This window comes from Salvelinus namaycush, chromosome 29 (assembly GCF_016432855.1).
Source record: "Salvelinus namaycush isolate Seneca chromosome 29, SaNama_1.0, whole genome shotgun sequence".
NCBI lineage: Eukaryota > Metazoa > Chordata > Actinopteri > Salmoniformes > Salmonidae > Salvelinus > Salvelinus namaycush.
Genome location: NC_052335.1, coordinates 22,197,056 through 22,216,620, shown reverse-complemented (window position 1 = coordinate 22,216,620; position 19,565 = coordinate 22,197,056). Strand labels below are relative to the sequence as shown.

Below are 19,565 nucleotides of genomic sequence, written 5' to 3'. Positions count from 1 at the left end.
CTATGGTGCTCAAGTCCACGAAATGGTTGACCGCCGGGCTGCAAGAAAGCTGACCAAAGAGGATCTAACCAACTGGAATGGACCTGTCTGGTATATTAGTCATCTTATCGCACCCAACCCCCACTCTGTTACAACTCCGGTAAGACTTGTCTGGAACAGCAGTCAGAAGTACAAAGGCCAAAGTCTCAATGACCTTCTGATGAAAGGCCCTGACGTTCTCAATCCGATTCGAGCTGTCCTCCTCAAGTTCTGCCAAGGCTCCTATGCCGCTCTAGGAGACGTCAGAAAAATGTACAATTCTGTGTGGCTCGAGGAGAGGGAAGTCCATCTACACCGGTTCTTGTGGCGGGATTCAGAGAGCGATGAGGTGGAACAATACGCCATAACCAGAGTGAATATCGGGGACAAGCCAGCAGGGTGCATAGCACAACTGGCCATGAGGGAGACGGCTAACCTGCCTCAATTCAGCCACCTCACAGATGAATGCCAAGTATTACATGAGCACAGCTACGTCGATGACATCTTGACATCCCACAACTGCCGTGAAAAACTCGAAGTCATCACAAAGAATGTGGAGCTGATTCTAAAAGCAGGAGGGTTTGCACTGAAGCCTTGGGTCTTCTCAGGCCAAAATAAAGGAGAAAGAGAAAAGGCATCACCAAATATTGTTGTCCTGCCAAATCAGCTTAAGGAGGAAGACAACAAGGCGCTCGGTCTCGGCTACATTGTGGATGAAGACATGTTGCATGTCATGGTGAGGGTCAACTTCTCCAGGCGGAAGAAAAAGATGAGACTTGGGCAAGACTTACTGCTAGAAGAAGTACGAGCACAGACACCAGACCCGCTGACAAGACGTGAACTGCTGAGTCAAGTTGCTGGTTTGTACGACCCAGTTGGCCTGACAACGCCATCAAAGCAAAGAGGGGCTATCTTGGTCCGAAGGGCATTCCAAGAGGCAAAATCAAAGTACAGCATGGGCAAGGACACATGGGACCTTCCGCTGTCGGATGAGCTCCGCAAAGATGCAATTGGAATTTTTGAGGAGTACGTCCAGCTAAGCAAAGTAATGTTCCCAAGAGCTCTTACTCCACCAAAGGCAACAACTGAACCAGTCGCTGTCACTTTTTCAGATGGCAGTGAAAGCTCCTATGGTGCTGTCCTCTACCTGCGGTGGAACTGCAACAAACAATTAACAATTCGACTAGTGGAGTCAAAAGCAAAGCTGACACCACTAGACCAGAAGGGGGATGCAGTAAAAGCAGAACTTTGCGGTGCAGTCTTTGCAAGCCGCCTGAAAAAGTACTTTGAACAGCATACCCAGATCCAGATAAAAAGGTGGTACCATTTGTTAGACAGTCAGACTGTTCTTGGAGCTATCCAGCGAGAAAGCTATGGATTTCAGACTTTCTTCGCTAATAGAATTGGAGAGATCCAAGAGAGCACACGGCTACAGGACTGGTGGTGGATCCCTGGACCACTCAACATAGCCGACATTATCACTCGAGGAGCTGGGCCAAAGGAACTTGATGCCCATTCAGAGTGGCAGCAAGGGCCAGAGTTTCTATATCTTCCAGAGAGCGAGTGGCCAATTATGTCGTCAAAAGATGTGTCTGTGACAGCTCGAGAGAGCATTAACAATATGCAAAAGAAGTCATTTGTGGCAGCACTCACCAGAGCCCAAGCGAGAAGAAGTCTTCCAAGTCTGGTGGGACGATTTCCTGCTGGTGCAGCTGTCCTAAACTTGGTGGATGAGAGGCGCTTTAGTAGCCTAAAGTGTCTAGTCAAGACTGTTACTTTGATCTGGAGAGCCGCCAAAAAGTTTAGATCTGCAACAAAATCCATTGAGACCCCAAAGTGGGAGGCGATTCCCACAAAAGGAGTTATCACCGCCACAGAACGTCAAGAGGCAATAAGAGACATCTATCTTGCTGCTCAAGAGGGGGTGACGTTCCCAACTACCACTACGGACCGCTTGGTTGTGTACAGAGAGCCAGAATCTGGGTTACTAGTCTGCGGTGGGAGAATCCATGGCTTCAGGGAGGATGGCGCTGCAGTTCCCCTTCTGCCTTTCAATGCATGGGTCTCTACTTTATTGGCACGGGAGGCGCACGATGAGGGTCATGAAGGTGTGGCTGCAACCCTGCTGAAAATGAGGAGGAAAGCCTGGGTCATCCAAGGAAGAAAAATTTCCCAAAAAGTAGTGGATAACTGCCTTTTCTGCAAAAAGTCAAGAGCAAGAAGGTGCGAACAGGTAATGGCTGACTTACCTGCTGAAAGAGCCACACCTGCAGCTCCGTTCGAGTTCACTACAGTCGACCTCTTCGGACCGTACCTTGTCAAAGATGACATCAAGAAACGGGTCTCAATGAAAGTGTGGGGTGTCGTCTTCAGCTGTATGGCCAGCAGGGCAATTCATGCAGACCTGGTCAACACAATGTCGACAGAGAGCTTCTTGATGGCTTACCAACGCTTACTGCAATTAGAGGGCACCCAAGAAAGATCTGGTCCGACCCGGGGACAAACTTCATTGGCGCCAAACCTATCCTAAGAGAGCTTTACCAGTTCCTGGATGCTCAGAATAGGACTTCAATAGAAGAGATGTCGGCTCAAAAAGGTACCAAATGGGAGTGGACAATTCACCCTGCTGACTCACCTCACCGAAATGGGGCTGCTGAAGCCGCTGTTCGCATTCTCAAGAAGGCACTGCAGAGCCTGGGCAACAACACTGGCCTTAGCTACAGTGAGCTTCAGACAACACTACAACTTGCTGCAAACCTTGCCAACGAATGCCCAATAGATGCCAGGGTGCAGAGTCAAGAAGAAAGCGTGCAGTATGTGTCACCCAACACACTTCTCCTGGGCCGGGCCTCTCCAAGCGGTGAGATCAGAACATTTGACTTTGCGAACTACCCTTACAAGAGACTCCGAGAGATGCAGAACCAGGTCAACAAATTCTGGAGGTCTTGGAGCCAGCTTGCCGGCCCAAACTTATTTCTGAGAAGTAAATGGCACACTTCATATCGCAACGTTGCTGTCGGAGATATTGTCTGGTTGTGTGACCAAAATGCAATGAGGGGCCAATTCAAACTAGGACGGGTGATGAGCGTTAATCCAGATGCTAAGGGCATTGTTCGAGACGTGTACGTCAAAGTGGTCCAAAGCTCCTGCCTTCCTGTCACAAAACCCGCACTAAACCGACCATCCGCCAAAGTCCTGAAAGAAGCTACGCAAACAACAGTCCTGCACAGAGATGTTCGACGCTTGGTTGTCTTGCTACCAGTTGAGGATCAAACTCGGAGCTGACCGGCAGTATGTAGGTGCTGATTTACAATCTTTCCATCGGTTCCCGTGGGAAGATTGAGTGGGAGGTGTGCTGTCAAACTGCCTGGGAGCTCCTCAGTGGTGAAACTCCTCCTCCTTCAATCAGTGGTGAACCAGGTGGAACAAATCTTCCAGGCAATCTGGGCGTGCCAGCACCTGGCTCTGCTGTTGTCTTTAGAACGCAGTGAAAGGAGCATTTATAGCACCACAAGACCAAGGAAACTTCATCTATGTGATCAAGGTGACTGTGCAAGTCCAAGCCCTCCACAAAACTGTGAAAGACAGCCGGTAAGCGCCATATTGGCCATGCTTGACTAGACTGACTTAAGCAGTGCACTGCTAATGATACTCTGGAAAACACAGACGCTTAACTCTTAACTTTGATAGGACTTTTTGCAGTGGTATTTATAACTTCAAATGTTTGTGGGGTATAAAGGAAAAGTAAGAAGAGCCAAATTCATTGTTGATAGAACTTGTTTGAAATGGTTAAAAGTAAATTAAACTTTGTAGAAATCTTAGTAAACCAAGTTCTTAATTCAGTAACAAATGTATAGTCTAAAAAATCTTTGGCTAAAAGATGTAAGATTTGTCTGCTTAACTACTGATTAGAAAATAAATGTAATGTTTTACTACTAAAAATATTTTGAATGTATTTGGCTAAAATGCAAATTTAGATAAAAATATACTGATTCTGCTCTTTTGATTAAAATGGTGGGTTTCTATTTTGGGAAACATTTGCTTAAAAGTGGAAACCTTGTATTTTATAATGGCAGAAATGTGTTTATCTGAGGTGAATGTGGATAATTTTGTGTATTTAATTAGGCTGTCAACTCAAATAATAACTTGTATTTGTCATCTCTTTTTTGAGGTTTTTCACCTGTTTACTGCCAACCAAAGAATGGTAAATAAAAGACAAACAACTGATTCCATGGCTGTTTATTGAGTGAAATCCAGTTAAAATCTTCATGTGGAGGGACTGTCCTTTTCAAGTGGGGAATTGCACAAGAAGGAGGTCAAAACTTGACACAGAATATATATATATATGTTTTTAAGAAATGTATATAGTCTAGAGCCCGTTCTTAGACTTTTCCCCCTCTCAATGACTGGTTAGCAGCCCCTGTTCGACCTACGAGCATTGACCCCATGCTGACCTCTTGAGGACGACGCTGAGCAGAGCGTTGCCAATGTCCTTGCCGGGCACTGCCAGGACCATCAGCTCTACACAGGTGACATGCCGGGTTGGGGAACTCGTTGAACCTCCAGTCACAGTTCGGGAATGGCCCGACAGTCAGGGAGAATTTAAAACTCCAAAAACAATGACTTTAGCAGTATATATTTTGTTATGTTTGAGCAAAATAACAGTATTAGTCTTGGCAAAATGCATAGAATTGCAGGAAATTTCTCTCGGCTCCATGGAAAAATTTGTAGAATTGTGGAAAATACATGCTATACCAGGCTGTGTACACAATCAAAGCTACAGACCACAACCATTCCCCCTCCCCTTCCCTCACGTGAAACTTCTAGAGTCCTCCCAGGTGGTCCAGTAGCGTCTCCGGGCCGCAGCTCCAGGAAGCGGTGGATGACAATGTTGAAGACGAGCAGGATAAGGAGGCACACGTTACCGAAGTAGATGGGCAGGTAGTGGGACTGATGCTGAATGGGCGGATTTACATGCTCCGCCTGACCCTCAAAGCACATGAAATGTCAAACGCTGTAACTGTATCATCTTTAAGCTTTATTAAAAGAGTATGTTTGATAACAGCAAAACAGTAAGTGGTCAAAGCAATAGTCACCACAGCAGAACAGAACGAGAGACAACCCATTTCCACTGCTCAGTTAAAGAACACAGTTGAGCCAATGTAAATATCAAATTGAAACAGGACCAATCGTCAACAGGGAATGGAGCAGGCTGAACAATAGTGGCCTCCCGTTGACATTCACGTTCTTATCGCCTTGAGCCACTCTGTGCCTAGTGGTTCTTTCAAACTGTCTTTCAGGCAACGCTGCTCTTTTCATGCTAGCAGACAGCACAGTTGGAGCCAGTATGGTACCTTGTGGTAGGTCATGTGCTTGGTGTGCCAGTCGCTCTGCAGCCACGGTTGCGGTTGTCTTTGGGCTTGAGGAGGAGGAGCTGGATGATAAAGTAGCAGACCTGGGCCTCGTCACCCTCGTGACTCCTCATGGCCTGGACAGGAGAGGGAGAGATGGGAAGAGGGGAGAGATGAGTGAGGGAAGTAATGGGAAAGAGGGAGAGGTTAATAGGGAATTAAACAATTGTTTGATAGCTGCTGAACCGACACAGATTAATATTGAACAAAGAAATATGAATGTATGTTATCACAATGTAATTGAAGCTTCCAAAGACTTAAATAGAGGTCAAACATATGACTGGACCATAGTTCTAAATCTGTTTGTCTCATCCTTAGGGATGGATCGAAATTTACAGAATGGTTACCTGGAGGAAAATCTCAGTCCCGGGGAGGGTTTAGTCTTTTTAAATCTAGTCCAGCAGAGGGTCATGTAATTCGTAATTGATGAAATTTCTGAATTTAGAATTAGTTGCTTATTAGGCTACAGTATACACTGAGAATACTAAACATTAAGAACACCTGCTCTTTCCATGACAGCTTTTATCTGGTCAGTCTATGCTCGCTTATTGATGTCACTTGTTAAATCCATTTCAATCAGTGCAGATGAAGGGGAGGAGACAGGTTAAGGCCAAGCACCACAGGCTAATAGGGATTATTTTTCTTATTTAGTCTAGTCAGACTGAATCTTTACCAGTTGAAAGTATACATAAATACAACATTATTGTATTACAAGTTTGATATATTTTAACATTAAAATATGCAAATGAGACAACCTCCGTTAATATGCGTTAATTTGCATATTACGAGAATCCATTTTTTTCAACACATTGCTTCAAGGCAGAATTTTTACATTTTATTATTGTGATAAGATACTCAATGGTCAGACTTTTACAGATCAGTTTATCAAAATATTGATAAACACTTCACATGTATGACTGATGCATATTGTTCATATATTTACATATAAAATGCCACTTAAAATCAAAACGACACAAGATATAAAAAAAGCCTCTGTAAAAGTCTGACTATAAGACCTAAGAACCTGTATGTGGAATAATGTGAATGTACGTCCTTGGAAGACTGAGCAGAATGAATTGGCGCACGGGAAATATGTCATTTTCAGAAAATGGCCGATAAAGATAGACTAATGCAATTAAAATGTACTTTCCATAAATATGACCATTTGTCACATTAATTAAACTCTTATTCATATATCACTTCAAAACTGACAAATAAACATCAAATATACCTTTTACAAATAAATACATTAGCATGTTTAATACATTTCTTTCTAGCAATAGAGCATATGCTTTGAATACTGGTCTGCTGGGCAAATATGCAGTTTTGGGCAAATTCTCATATCGCTTTGCTCAATTTGTCACATACAAGTATTTTGTATGGCTGTTGAAATGTGCAGAACATTAATCAACTATGCCTGCCCCATATGTAAGGCCGTCTTTGAGTTGTTGCTGGTGCCGCTTTACTTTCTTGACCGTGTCATGGGACCTGCGCCTACGCTTGGCACACTCCGTTGAAGCAGCATCAGCTCTCACAACACGCCTCGCATCCTCCTCTCTGATTGCTTCCAGTGTCACCAAGGTGCTGTCAAGCCACAATTTGTCCATCACATTTGATATAGCAGTGGCTCCCTCATTGAAGGTGGCTACTGCCATACTGGCTGGGATTTCGTCCAATGTGGCTTTTGCACACTAAGACAGTTTTGGGGCATCGCGACCATATTAGAGGTCAGACATTCATTTGCATTCTGGGTTCCTCCGTGCTGTATTCTTTTGAGGAGGTTGTCATTTGACATCCTATGATATAGAGGTACCATTTTCTGTGCAACCTTTCTATTCAAAAATGTATGGCCTCCATGGTTTTTGTGACTGGGTGGATTTTCACAATTTTCTAGGGCTCGCTGGTACCAGCACCAAGATGACGAACATCTACCGTGATTAGGGATTTCATCTGTTGACATGGAATGGACAAGACCAGCTCAGATAGCATTCTTCATGCCCTCTACATCACCCTGGTTATCAAGAATCTCAACCCTGTAATAGTTTTGCAGACTCTTACATTTTTGTGTAGTGAGTTTCCCTACACCTCTCCCCCCAAGGTGTTTCTCTGAACTAAGTTTACGAAGCGCTGTACCCATCCTCTTGTGGGCATGATTGATGCATTCTAGTTCCCCTTTCTCAATGCCTGGGTAGGGATCTAATTTAATAACTGCATTGTATGCAGTACTGTCACCATCTGAGAGCATCTTGGTGTAACGAAAGTGGTAGCGACTGACTGATCTGGCCCACAAGCATTTAGCTGATTCCTGCTCCATTGCTTTGCTCGAACCAGATACGTTTTGAGCACAGTCATCTGCATGTGAATCCTTCCATTCCCTGAACTCCCCCTCACTAATTCCACTTTTCCTTTTCATCACACATGCATGGCAGTATGAACACAACACCTCATAGTCTATCACTAGACCTGTTGCTATGTCTATGCACACACCTATCCCGTAGTTGGAAGTGAATCCTCTCTTGTGCAAAGTGCCATCAAAGGATACATGATTGTCTATGTCTATGATGGCATTGACTGTAGCCCTCTCTGAATCTCTGCAACTAAAGTGTGTGTGTGGGGGGGGGGGGGGGGGGGGGGGGGGGGGGGTGGTACTTAATATGATGTCTGTCGACATTACAGTCATAACCGCATGACTAAATATCAGCATGTTACCCTATGTAAATATTAGCATATCAGCATGTATTTACTTTATGTAAAGATCATTTCTCAGTAATCACAGTAGGCTACAGCCATATGACAATGTAGGCCAATGTGACAGTCTCATTGTATAGTTATGTTTTCCAGGCCAATGTGACAGTCTCATTGTATAGTTATGTTTTCCAGGCCAATGTGACAGTCTCATTGTATAGTTATGTTTTCCAGGCCAATGTGACAGTCTCATTGTATAGTTATGTTTTCCAGGCCAATGTGACAGTCTCATTGTATAGTTATGTTTTCCAGGCCAATGTGACAGTCTCATTGTATAGTTATGTTTTCCTATCACTCTGTTTATTCACTTTGAATACATTTGCTGGAGCAAGGAAATCTATACGCAGCAAGTCACCTGACAGTAATGGGCTACACTCCCCTTTTATTTACCTGGCACTCTCTTGTCATGTCTCTGATATGAGCTGAGACACAAGGAAGGAATCCCTAGGACTTATTTTCTTAAGTGCTGCATAACCAAGTCCAAGTTCGTGGGCTAGAAGAAAAATCCTCATATTTATGTCAAATGCCACATCTCCCCTGGACCACTCCTGCAGCCTGGAGGAAGTGTAAACACTCCTTCTAAATGCATCACGATCACCTTCACAGTGTGCACATTGTATCATGACAGAATTACAGAATCCCTGGTTGGTGGGGTCAATAGTGATTTTCAGTCCAGTGTGTAGACACTTAGGGCAAATTAAATCATGTACAAGTTGGTTTATTTGTGACGTAGAATAAAAGCCACTGTCGGCTGGCTGTTGACTGGTTGAGCGCTGCTAGCTGTCATCTTCGTCTCAACTCATTTGCGTCTCGACGCGCTGCTGCCGGCTACCTCCTTTTGCTCATCTACCTGTACTGCCACTGCCTCGATCGGCTGATCAGGCTCATTTTTTCTTTCATTCAATGCTTTTCTCGCATTGGCTAACTGAGCTCGACTATTTTTATTCACATACTGTTAGTATATTCTTCGAGATTTGCTCATTTGGTCTCTCTTTACGTAGATCCTTCGCCAGAGATATTTTCAAACAAGGACGTGCTGCGCGCACGTGAGGCATTTTAACAAATCAGGTTGCCGGAAAGGGCCTTTAAATGCCAGTAACCAATCGGATGTCAGGAAATTACTAATATTTCAGCACAAAGCCCTACGTCTACAAAGCATATCGCCATGTATGGACTAGCTAACGATATGCTCCGGAAAACAAGCTTTTGAATGATATATGATTCAACATGGAGAGTTTTAAAAATAGTGGTTGAATATCTACATGAAACATGCTAACAAGAACACAATGTATGCTAGGTGTAGTTGACAGAGTTGGGATAAAATTATACAAATCAAGTATTTATATACATTATTGCCGATTTTTTTTTTTTTTTTTTACATTTTATGAAAGTAGGGAAGTCATAGTAGTAGTTATATAAGTTATAGTAAAATATCCCAAAATCTGAAAATTGACCGATGGAAGCAAAATCAAAATATTTGCCTGTGGTGCCTGGCCTTAAAGAAGGAGAGTCCATGCCCCCAACAAATTGAGGCTGTTCTGAGAGCAACTCAATATTAGGAGGGTGTTCCTAATGTTTGGTATACTCAGTGTATATAGACGTGTGCCCGATGCAGCTTTTCATCTCTGATTCTCCGCTGGGCTCGCAATATCAAGTGCGCCTATAGTGTGGTCTCAATCAAATGACCCATGGCCTATAGGCTACAAAATGCATGATCGGGGGAAGCACAGAGCCAAGTTATATGTCTAAGATCGCTGCTGGGATGGTGTAAATCCAACTAGGCTGCATTACAAACTGCAATGGATATTCCAATCTAGAGCTCCGGCCTGTTCTGCTCTTGCTGATCAAAACGTTTTGTGTGCTGCCTAACGAATGCTGTGCTGTGTTGGCCTAGGGTGGCAGTTCAGGACGAATGCCAGGCTTCTTCCACTCTCTTGCGTGCCTATAGCCTATGTTTTGTTCAGTTTGAGAAGGAGAACCGGAGGTCAACTTTGATAGCTTGCTACTACTAAAATTTATTTTATATAACGAACAATATGTTTCTTGCTGTCACGTTCCTGACCTGTTTTCCCTTGTTTTTGTATTTGTTTAGTATGGTCAGGGCGTGAGTTGGGGTGGGCATTCTATGTTATGTGTTTCTATGTTGGGTTCAATGTATTAGCCTGATATGGTTCTCAATTAGGGGCAGGTGTTTTACGTTTCCTCTGATTGAGAACCATATTAAGGTAGGCTGTTCTCACTGTTTGTTTGTGGGTGATTGTTCCTGTGTTAGTGTTTATGCCATACGGGACTGTTTCGTTTGTGTGTTTGTTCCTGTTCGTGCGTTCTTCGTTGTCTGTAAGTTCTCATGTTCAGGTCTGTTTACATCGTTTGTTGTTTTGTAGTTTATTAAGTGTTTTTCGTCTTCGTTATTATTATTTAAATAAATCATTATGTCTTCATACCTCGCTGCATATTGGTCCGATCCTTGCTCCTCCTCAGACGAGGAGGAGAACGAACGTTACACTTGCCCATGATGTATTTATCAGAGTTATTGACTTCACAATAAGCCAAATTCGAGTAACTTACACTGTGGTCCTGAAACTTGAAGCAGCAGCCGTGGCATAATAGGGGCGGCAGGTAGCCTAGCGTTGGGCCAGTAACCGAAAGGTTTCTAGATCGAGTCCCAGAGCTGACAAGGTAAACATCTGTCTTCTGCCCCTGAACAAGGCAGTTAACCTGTCTCTGTCAGGTCAGTGTATCTCTGTCTGTTCCTAGGCCATCATTGTAAATAAGAATTTGTTCTTAACTGACTTGCCTAGTTAAATAAAGGTTAAATAAAAAAATTAATCAGAAATGGACAGCTCATGGTGCTGTAAGTAGGTAAATTCGAGTAGTCATAATTCATTTAAACAGTCTTCATTTTAATTAGACTTTAACAACAAAGAGGGATTTGTATTGTAGCCTATTTCTTCCTATTTAATAAATAACAGGTAGGCCTACCTGTTAGACGGAATTAGGCTATAGGCTGCTATATCCATAGATTTGTCGGTCAATTCCTCCACCCACCATGCACTCTTTAAAGAGCCTACCTCCGAGTCAGTGAAAAGCTGTTAAGTTAAAACCAGGACTCGAATTGAGGTGGTTTCAGAGGGTATGCCATAGGCCTACCTCTTCTTAAAGAAAATGTCAAAAAGGACAGGCCTACCACTTAAGACGTTTAAGAAAATAATGCAAATCCGATTATATAAAGTGATCTATAACAGTGCAAACAAGCTGTAAAATACTGTCACGTGTGCTCCCTCTCGCCGGCCTTTAGGTCACCAGGCTGCTCTGTGGTATTAAAAAAGATTCTGCTAATATGTAAAATGACGTAGAATTGCATGAAATGTTTATAAAATGCTATTTTTCTCGGACCTGCAAATACGATGATAGATTTATGCAAGGCTTTTACTATAAAGGAGATATTTCCATCCCTACTCTTGTCCACGGTGCGCTATGAAACCTACTGCGTTACCATGTAATGCTCACAGGACGAAGAACAGTTTCTAAAACTGCATATCTAAGGCTCTGGGCTGTCCAACACGTGAGGGTTAACAGTAGACATGTTCTCTGCTATCCACTTAGTTTAAATTCATTATTTTGGGTATAGGGGAGGGTCACATTTCCAAGCGTTAAGACTGGGTTTAGTTCAAATATATTTAGCTAAAGGGAGGGCCATCCATTTTAATTTCAGAGAGGTCCGGTTTTCTCCATTTAACCCTTATTATAAATAATGTTCACGCCCTTACCAGACACAGGATGAGTCTGTCCAGCGTGACAATGTTGTACTTCCACACCATGTTGTTGAGGATCTCGATACACTTGTTGAGCTGCTGGCCACCGGCCGACGTGGAGAACTCATCAACCAGGAAGTCTGCAAACGTCCTGACATGGGCCACCAGAGCCCGCGCTCCTATCCTCTCCAGAACGCTGGGGCAAGACAGGACACACTGCCTGGTCAGGATGATGGCCTCACCTCACAACGAATGCACAGACACGTCAAATTGGCATAATGTACTGTAACATGGCTCATTGTTTACTATGAGTCATCATTACTAGTCTTCCTCTGAATTCAAAAGGCCATCTGTCAATAACAAGATGATTTCATGATTCAACGCATGTTATCTCAAACACTATCAGCACCCTTAAAACAATCATCAACACCAACAACCACCAAACAGCTTTCTGACACCATCTGCCTCTAGTGTGTTTGTGTGTGTGTGTGTGTGTGTGTTCCTCAACAGCATCCAGAGACAGAGCGCCTGGGGCCCACAGCAGCCCCTTCCTCTTCCCAGTGGTAGTTCCCCCTGCAGACCCCTTCCTACCACCACACCTGGCCACACCACAACCACCACCACTGGCATCTCCCAATCCCCCAGGCTCCAGCTTCCTGGTAGACAGGCCCTATTTAGAGAACAGGAGAACAGTTTTACTGTAGCAGCTCTGCTGCATTACAAGACAGTCATTACCAGACTTCCAGTCACTGGAAGAGCGAGCACACTTTTCCCTCCAAAGCCTTTAGCCACTTCTTAATTAAAAGCCCTTTTGGAAAATACCTGAGGCTTTCACTGGCGGTAAATCATTTTACAAATGGCGGTGTGCTGCGCTTGACACAATGCTCCAAAAAGCCCCCATGACTGCCTTCTCGAGGAAAGCCATCACTCTCTGCTGGGTAGTGACGTAAAGAGCACAGGCAGGTTTACAATAGAAAAGGCTTTATTCATTCCTGACACTCAAACTCTGTGGGGGAAAGAGGGTGCAGATTCTTTCCTACAGATGAGAGATGGAGGGAGAATTGGAGAGAAAGTGCCAGGGGGGGAGAGAGAAAGAAAAGGGAGGGAGGGAGCGAGAAAGAGAGAGAGAGAGGGATATATAAAAAAAGAGAGGGATGGATAGAAAGTGCTAGGGAGGGAGTTGAAGCGTTAAATAACATTTCGCAGAAACTCTCTCCAGAGGGTTACGCAAACAACAGCCCTTCACAGACTCATTATCACTCCTCCTGCCTGGTGATAAGCAGAAAGGCTCTGCTCTCCAAACCCCTGGCCTGCAGAGAGAGCAGACATCAGATAGAACATAGCCTCTGTTGAACAGTAGTTCTCAGCACATGGCTTGCCATGTGGCTCCAGGGATTGGTTGTGAGGCTGTGCTGATTTTTACACTGTGAGAGGGGATCCACAACAGCACTTTAGCAGCACGGCGCTGGCTACAGGTTGTCAGTCAGACTCCACAACTTCTGCTTCAGAAAGCACTTTAAAACTGCCTTGCTAGTATAGACTGGGCCTGTGATTTTTTTTTTTAAAGATGGTAGCGGCAAGAAAGCTGTATCGGTGCTGTCAGAGATAGTGGAGAGTAGAGATTCACATTTAGCCAAGTGTAGTTCTCATTCAGCGTTTGCGATTAGAATGACAAGTGGGCTGTTGAGGAGTGTGTGTGTGTATGGTCAGGCTGTTTCCATCCACACAACGTACAGTTATAAACAGGGGTGTGCCGATCTCGTCAAACTACTATTCGTCTCCGTCACACTTGATACTCATAATAGGATTCACTCATGATCGGAAAACCTAGAAGTGTGCTTTAAATGCCTGTAAAGCCTATATCTCAAGTGCACATTACTGCACTATCACTCAGAGCGCATCTCAGAGCGTTTCCACTATTTACCACAGCCACCGAGTAAAAATGGGCTATATAGAAAAAATGTATGAAAAAAAAATATTAATTTAAGGTTAGGGTTAAGCATAAGGTTAGCAGTGTGGTTAGGTTTAGGGTTAGGTATAAAATCAGATTTTAAGAAGATACATTGTAGAAATAGGCAGGGTTTATGACTTTGTGGCTGTGGTAAATAGTGAATACCATCTCAGAGTACAAAGAACAAGAACGACATATGAAAATGCGCATGATTCACTTACTTAGTTCTGTTCAAATATCAATGAAATAGGCTAATAAATACCCTAATGCATGTCTGGCTATTGCTGCCTGCTTTTATTCCAGACACAGATTTAGTCTATGCCATAGCATTTGTACAATCAAAATAAACTCTGACTTTTCACCCCAAAAATGACATTACAGCCTTATTCTAAAATTGATTTTTTTTAAAGTCCCACTCATCAATCTACAAACAATACCCCATAATCACAAAGCAAAAACAGCTTTTTAAGACATTTTTGCATATTTATTAAAAATAAATAGTATTCAGACCCTTTACTCAGTATTTTGTTAAAGCACCTTTGGCAGCGATTACAACCTTGAGTCTTCTTGCGTATGACACGACAAGCTTGGTACTATAAGGACACAAGGCGAGACCCAGATTCAGACACAGGAGGCAGATGGTTTGAGTCTTTGATATGTATTATTCAATCCAAAAGGGATAGGCAAGAAAATGGTCGTGGACAGACAAAAGGTCAAAACCAGTTCAGAGTCCAGGAGGTACAGAGTGGCAGACAGGCTTGTGGTCAAGGCAGGCAGAATGGCCAGGCAGGCGGGTACGGAGTCCAGAAAACAGGCAAAGGTCAAAACCGGGAGGACTAGTAATAGAGAATAGAAGCAGGAGTATGGGAAAAAACACTGGTTGACTTGAAAGACATACAAGACGAACTGGCACAGAGAGACAGGAAACACAGGGATAAATACACAAGGGAAAATAAGCGACACCTGGAGGGGGTGGAGACAATCATAAGGACAGGTGAAACAGATCAGGGTGTGACAGGCACACCTGTATTTGGGGAGTTTCTCCCATTCTTCTCTGCAGATCCTTTCAAGCTCTGTCAGGTTGGATGGGGAGTGTCTCCTGTGTTGTCTTGGCTGTGTGCTTAGGGTCATTGTCTTGTTGGAAGGTGAACCTTCGCCCCAGTCTGAGGTCCTGAGTTCCCTGGAGCAGGTTTTCATCAAAGATCTCTCTGTACTTTGCTCCATTCATCTTTCCCTCGATCCTGACTAGTCTCACAGTCCCTGCAGCTGAAAAACATCCCCACAGCATGAAGCTGCCACCACCATGCTTCACCGTAGGGATGATGCCAGGCTTCCTCCAGACGTGACGCTTGGCATTCAGGCCAAAGAGTTCAATCTTGGTTTCATCAGACCAGCGAATCTTGTTTCTCATGGTCTGAGTCCTTTATGTGCCTTTTGGCAAACTCCAAGTGGGCTGTCATGTGCCTATTACTGGCCACTCTACCATAAAGGCCTGATTGGTGGAGTGCTGCAGAGATGGTTGTCCTTCTGGAAGGTTCTCCCATCTCCACAGAGGAACTCTGGAGCTCTGCCAGAGTGACCATCGGGTTCTTGGTCACCTCCCTGATCAAGGCCCTTCTCCCCCTTTTGCTTAGTTTGCCCAGGCGGAGAGCTCAAGAAAGAGTCTTGGTGGTTCCAAACTTCTTCCATTTAAGAATGATGTAGGCCACTGTGTTCTTGTGGACCTTCAATACTGCAGAAATGTTTTGGTACACTTCCCCATATCTGTGCGTTGACACAATACTGTCTCGGAGCTCTACAGACAATTCCTTCGACCTCATGGCTTGGTTTTTGCTCTGCCATGATCTGTCAACTGTGGGACCTTTTATATAGACATGTGTGCCTTTCCAAATCATGCCCAACCAATTTAATTTACCACAGGTAGACTCCAATCAAGTTGTAGAAACATCTCAAGGATGTTCAATGGAAACAGGATGCACCTGAGCTTAATTTCAAGTCTCATAGCAAAGGGTCTGAATACTTACGTAAATACGTAATTTCCCTTTTTTTCTTTGTAAAAATTTCAAAAAACCTTTTTTTGCTTTGTTATTATGGGGTATTGTGTACAGATTGCTGCGATTTCTTTATTATTATTATTATTATTATATATAATTTTAATCCATTTTAGAATAAGGCAGTAACGTAACAAAATGTGGAAAACGTGAAGGGGTCTGAATACTTTCCGAATGCACTGTATGTGCGTAAAGCGCACACTGGACACTAGAGGTGTGACGTTTAAACTAATTTGGAATTGTGAACGTTTAGAAAAAATTCCTAACCACAATGCAGTTATCACAAAACTACCACTAACAGGTCCGGATCATAATAATCATAAAGGCAAACATTTAAATTAAACAAATACCTAATGCAACAATGCTGTAACTAGGAGGAGATATGCATCTTTCAAATTATTTGCCAAGGATATAAAGTCGTTATCGGCTGCCATAGTTGGAAAAATGGCAGAGTGAAACAAGGAAGCGAAAGCAGCGAAATCTTGAATAGCAATACTTCGAGAAGTTAAATGAGAAGGTGATGAAATTCAAACTTTGCGAGGTGGAATTGGGCTACAGTGGCAGTACAGATGTAATGCTGAAAGGGAGGCACCGTGAGACCCAACCCATTGCTGGCAGCAGTGTGATAAGGGACAGAGTGAGAAAATCCCAGTGCTGATTACAGAAATGATTGCAGTTGATATGCAGCCATTGTCAATGGTAGAGGATGTCGTGACAGTCCTGATGGATCAGTTTTACAATGATTGTTCTGCAAGTACAAAGCGCGATCTCTCAAACGCCATACAACAGATTGTTGGACGTCTATGAACACGCTGTCATATATCAACGCAACGAGCCATCACATTAATGAGAAGTGGGACATGAAGTTCCATGTTATTACCACTGAGAACAAGGGGAGGCACACAACAGAGAACCTATGATGGTATGAATACCATCGTTGCCCAGTGGGTGGGGGACAGCAGTAAGGTAGGTAGCCAGCCAGGATCATGTGGATTAAACTGCATTGCCCCCTACCGGTCATACACAGGACCATATCTGAATTGTGAATTCCCGTCATTTTATGTTATTCATATCCACCACTCTTGACAACTGTGTTTCTGAACGTGCGGAAATAATTGTGCGTTCTGATACCTGGCCCAGACCGGTTTCAGGGACCTCGGCAACCAGTAACTTGCCCCCATTGACCAAGCCACTTGGGGGTACTGTTGCCACAGTAAATGCTTGGGGAGGAGGGCCCCGAGCCAAACAACCTTTTTGACGAAAAAGGCTCATCCAAATACATCCGCCTGTCCCTCTCAGGAATCCAGAGAACCGGCACATTTATTTGGAAGCACTGTGCTAGGATTAGCCCTTGTTAGTCTCTGGAGTGAAGTAACTCGCCACTCATCTGTAAAAACTTAAACAGGGGTAAGCGACACTTCACCGCTGCAGGGACAGGAGATAAATACCTTCATCCAAACGTGGAGGAACTCTGCTTTGGGAGAGAAAACGCCATTAAAGGCACGTTTACCACCAATTGTTCACTCTCCTCTGCTGAATCCAAAGATGACTGATGTCAACAGATTCTCACTTTGAAAACACCCCAGAGCATATCAGGAATAGTGCATAATCTCTGCCAGCGAAACCAGCATGAGCCTAACTCGGCTGGTTAGTCTTTTTGAACTGACTCTTACCACTGGCCATCTTACTCAAACAAGGAAGCACTGGCTACGAAATCAAATCAAATCAAAGTTTATTTGTCACGTGCGCCGAATACAACAGGTGTAGACCTTACAGTGAAATGCTTACTTACAGGCTCTAACCAATAGTGCGAAAAAAAGGTATGTGTGTGTGTGTGTGTGTGTAGTTAAGTAAAGAAATAAAACAACAGTAAAAAGACATTTGAAAATAACAGTAGCAAGGCTATATACAGACACCAGTTAGTCAGGCTTATTGAGGTAGTATGTACATGTAGGTATGGTTAAAGTGACTATGCATATATGATGAACAGAGTGTAGCAGTAGCGTAAAAAGAGGGGTTGGCGGGTGGTGGGACACAATGCAGATAGCCCGGTTAGCCAATGTGCGGGAGCACTGGTTGCTCGGGCAAATTGAGGTAGTATGTACATGAATGTATAGTTAAAGTGACTATGCATATAAGATAAACAGAGAGTAGCAGCAGCGTAAAAGAGGGGTTGGGGCGGGCACACAATGCAAATAGTCCGGGTAACCATTTGGTTACCTGTTCAGGAGTCTTATGACTTGGGGTTAAAAACTGTTGAGAAGCCTTTTTGTCCTGGACTTGGCAGTCCGGTACCGCTTGGCATGTGGTAGTAGAGAGAACAGTCTATGACTGGGGTGGCTGGGGTCTTTGACAATTTTTAGGTCCTTCCTCTGACACCGCCTGGTGTAAAGGTCCTGGATGGCAGGCAGCTTCGCACTACCCTCTGAAGTGCCTTGCGGTCGGAGGCCGAGCAATTGCCGTACCAGGCAGTGATGCAACCGGCCAGGATGCTCTCGATGTTGCAGCTGTAGAACCTTTTGAGGATCTCAGGACCCATGCCAAATCTTTCCTGAGGGGGAATAGGTTTTGTCGTGCCCTCTTCACAACTGTCTTGGTGTGTTTGGACCATTCTAGGTTGTTGTTGATGTGGACACCAAGGAACTTTAAGCTCTCAACCTGCTCCACTACAGCCCCATCGATGAGAATGGGGGCGTGCTCGGTGCTCCTTTTCCTGTAGTCCACAATCATCTCCTTAGTCTTGGTTACGTTGAGGGTAGGTTGTTATTCTGGCACCACCTGGCCAGGTCTCTGACCTCCTCCTTATAGGCTGTCTTGTTGTCGGTGTTGTTGTCGGTGATCAGGCCTACCACTGTTGTGTCGTCTGCAAACTTAATGATGGTGTTGGAGTCGTGCCTGGCCATGCAATCTTGGGTGAACAGGAAGTACAGGAGGGGACTGAGCACGCACCCCTGGGGAGCTCCAGTGTTGAGGATCAGCGTGGCAGATGTGTTGCTACCTACCCTCACCACCTGGGGGTGGCCCGTCAGGAAGTCCAGGATCCAGTTGCAGAGGGAGGTGTTTAGTCCCAGGTTCCTTAGCTTAGTGATGAGCTTTGAGGGTACTATGGTGTTGAATGCTGAGCTGTAGTCAATGAATAGCATTCTCACATAGGTGTTCCTTTTGTCCAGGTGGGAAAGGGCAGTGTGGAGTGCAATGGAGATTGCATCATCTGTGGCTCTGTTTGGGCAGTATGCAAATTGGAGTGGGTCTAGGGTTTCTGGGATAATGGTGTTGATGTGAGCCATTACCAGCCTTTCAAAGCACTTCATGGCTACAGACATGAGTGCTACGGGTCTGTAGTCATTTCGGCAGGTTGCCTTTGTGTTCTTGGGCACAGGGACTATGGTGGTCTGCTTGAAACATGTTGGTATTACAGACTCAATCAGGGACATGTTGAAAATGTCAGTGAAGACACCTGCCAGTTGGTCAGCACATGCCCGGAGCACACGTCCTGGTAATCCGTCTGGCCCCGCAGCCTTGTGTATGTTGACCTGTTTAAAGGTCTTACTCACGTCGGCTACGGAGAGCGTGATCACAAAGTCGTCCGGAACAGCTGATGCTCTCATGCATGCCTCAGTGTTGCTCGCCTCGA

General features: G+C 44.3%; 1 pseudogene; it reads right to left on the bottom strand.

The window, feature by feature from the left end:
* LOC120024006 overlaps nucleotides 1–19,565 on the bottom strand; it is a 47,105-nt pseudogene that overhangs the window by 8,775 nt on the left and 18,765 nt on the right.